This window comes from Chelonoidis abingdonii, unplaced genomic scaffold (assembly GCF_003597395.2).
Source record: "Chelonoidis abingdonii isolate Lonesome George unplaced genomic scaffold, CheloAbing_2.0 scaffold0005, whole genome shotgun sequence".
Taxonomy (NCBI): Eukaryota; Metazoa; Chordata; order Testudines; family Testudinidae; genus Chelonoidis; species Chelonoidis abingdonii.
Genome location: NW_027424266.1, coordinates 326655 through 329197, shown reverse-complemented (window position 1 = coordinate 329197; position 2543 = coordinate 326655). Strand labels below are relative to the sequence as shown.

At 49.5% G+C, this 2543-nt stretch overlaps 1 long non-coding RNA gene across 1 annotated transcript in view; it reads left to right on the top strand.

The window, feature by feature from the left end:
- The first annotated feature begins 60 nt into the window (after nucleotides 1–60).
- Nucleotides 61–2543, top strand: part of LOC142046006 (uncharacterized) — an 8847-nt gene continuing 6364 nt past the window's right edge. The window contains exon 1 of the long non-coding RNA XR_012654930.1: nucleotides 61–856. This is a non-coding gene — a long non-coding RNA (uncharacterized LOC142046006). The remainder of the gene's footprint in view (nucleotides 857–2543) is intronic.

Here is a 2543-nt window from a genome sequence, read left to right as displayed (position 1 = left end):
CCCCGCCGCGGCCGCCGCTCGCGCTCAGCCCCAGCTCGCGGTTTAATCGCTCCACAGTCGCTTCGGACACAAAATGGCGGCGGCCGAACGCGGTGCGCCTGCGCGAGTCCGGCTGCCGCGGCCGCCGGAGCTGAGCGAGAGGAGGGGGAGCGGCGAGTGGGCGCGCGGGGCACCATGGGAGGGGGCCCTGCGCGCCAACTTCAAACGGTGCCGTGGCCGTAACGTCACTGACTGATTCGGACGCACGACGTAGGCGCGTAACGTGTTGCGTCGTGCGTGCGCGCGCGCGCAGTAGTCAGGTGGGTGGACGGACGGTTGAGGGGCGCTCAGGGTGTGGGGGGTGAGACGCCGCGCGCCCGGGCTGAGCCTGTCAGGCGCGGTCCAGGTGGGAGCGGGTTCCTGAGGCGCGGCGGGGACTCGTTTCCTAGCAGCAAAGCACCGCAGGGCTCGCTGGGCCCTCAGAGAGGGACCCCCCCTCAGCCTGCACGAGCCGCGTCCCCGGGGCGCTTAGGGTTTGCGCAGCGCGCAGCGCTGTACGGAACAAATACAGCGAAGCCGCCAGCCTGCGGCCTAGGTCCGGCCCCCAGTCGGGACAAGGAAGGATCGTTACGCCGCCTGCCTGCTGGGCCCGTCAGCTCTGGCGTGGCCTGTTCCGCGCGTGCTGTAGCCCGGAAACGCTTTATCGCACGAAGGGATCCAAACGGAAAGGGTGACATCAGCGATCTGCAAGGAGGAGCGACGCAAGAGACATTAACCTTTTGCTTCCTGTGCTGACTTACCACTTTCCCCGTATTGCTTTTGGAGAGTCCAGTGCCAGCCCCACAGTGGAATCTGGGAATGAGAATTCCCCCCACAAGTGAGTTACTGTGATTTCTGTAAAATGAATTTGGAGTCTAACTCTGCTCCCCCATGGACGTGGTTCATATCACAAAAACCACAATTAGTGCCACCGAGTTAGCCATCACCTCCCGTGAGGCAGGTTCCTGCAGGTCAGGCATACTGGCATGATGTGATGTTCTCACTGTGTGTGCTTGATTGACTCTTTATTAGAGGGCTTAGAAACAAGCTTGGCTGGAAATGTAAGTTTTCAGACCTTGCGTGGGAATTTGACATTCAGTAGTGAATGGCCTGCAATGGAACTAGCAAGGTCTGAACAAAGTTTTAGTAGATAAATGTGGGTCACTTACCTCCTGGGAAGTTGTGAGGTTCTTAGCCTGTTTCTCTCCCACCTTACTTCTGCTCTCACAACATTTTCTGTATCTTTCTTCTGTCTCCAATTGCCTCAGTCTCAGCTGCTTATCATGTCTTTCCCAACTGCCACAGATGCTTCTGTTTCCAGTGTTTCCTCTCTTTTCCAAGGGGCATTGCCCCAGATCTCTTGCTAGCTGTCTAAACAAGCAGTTGAGAGAAAAGAACCTCTGAGTCCACATCACATTCTCAGACAAAACCAGTTTAAAATGGAGTTAAAGTTGAGAATAATGTCAGTAACTTAAGGATAAAAAAAAAATAGGACTGTCAAGCAATTAAAAAGATTAATCCAAGTCCACTCAGTCCTACTTCAGCCAATGGGTCAGACAAACAAGTTTGGTTACAATTTGCAGGAGATAATGCTGTCCACATCTTGTTTACAATGTCACCTGAAAGTGAGAACGGGTGTTTGCGTGGCACTGTTGTAGCCAGCATCGCAAGATATGAATCTTTAGTGCATCTGGCACATAAATATGTGCCTTCATGCTTCAACCACCATTTCAGAGAACATGCATCCATGCTGATGATGGGTTCTGTTCGATAACAATCCAAAGCAGAGTGCATATATGCATGTTCATTTTCATCATCTGAGTCAGATGCCACCAACAGAAGGTTGATTTTCTTTTTTGGTGGTTCAGGCTCTGTAGTTTCCATATCTGAGTGTCGCTCTTAAGACATCTGAAAGTCTTCTCCACACCTCATCCCTCTCAGACTTTTAAACCTTGGATTGAGTGCTGTATCTATCTTTACAAATCTCATGTTGGTACCTTCTTTGTGTTTTGTCAAATCTGCAGTGAAAGTGTTCTTAAAATGACCAACATGTGCTGGGTCATCATCATAGACTGCTATAACATGAAAAATGTGGCAGAATGTGGGTAAAACAGAACAGGAGACATATAATTCTCCCCCAAGGAGTTCAGTCACAAATTTAAGTAATGTGGTTTTTTTTTTTTAATGAGCATCATCAGCCTGGAAGCATGTCCTCTGGAATAGCAGCCAAATCATGAAGGGGAATATGAATGTTTAGCATATCTGGTATGTAAATACCTTTCAATGCCAGCTACAAAAGTGCCATGTGAATACTTGTTCTCACTTTCAGGTGATATTGTAAACAAGACTTGAGCACCATTATCTCCTGCAAATTGTAACCAAACTTGTTTGTCTGAGCCATTGGCTGAAGTAGGACTGAGTGGACTTGGATTAATCTTTTTAATTACTTGACAGACCTATTTTTACCCTTAAGTTACTGACATTTTTATTCTCAACCTTAACTCCATCTTAAGCTGGTTTTGACT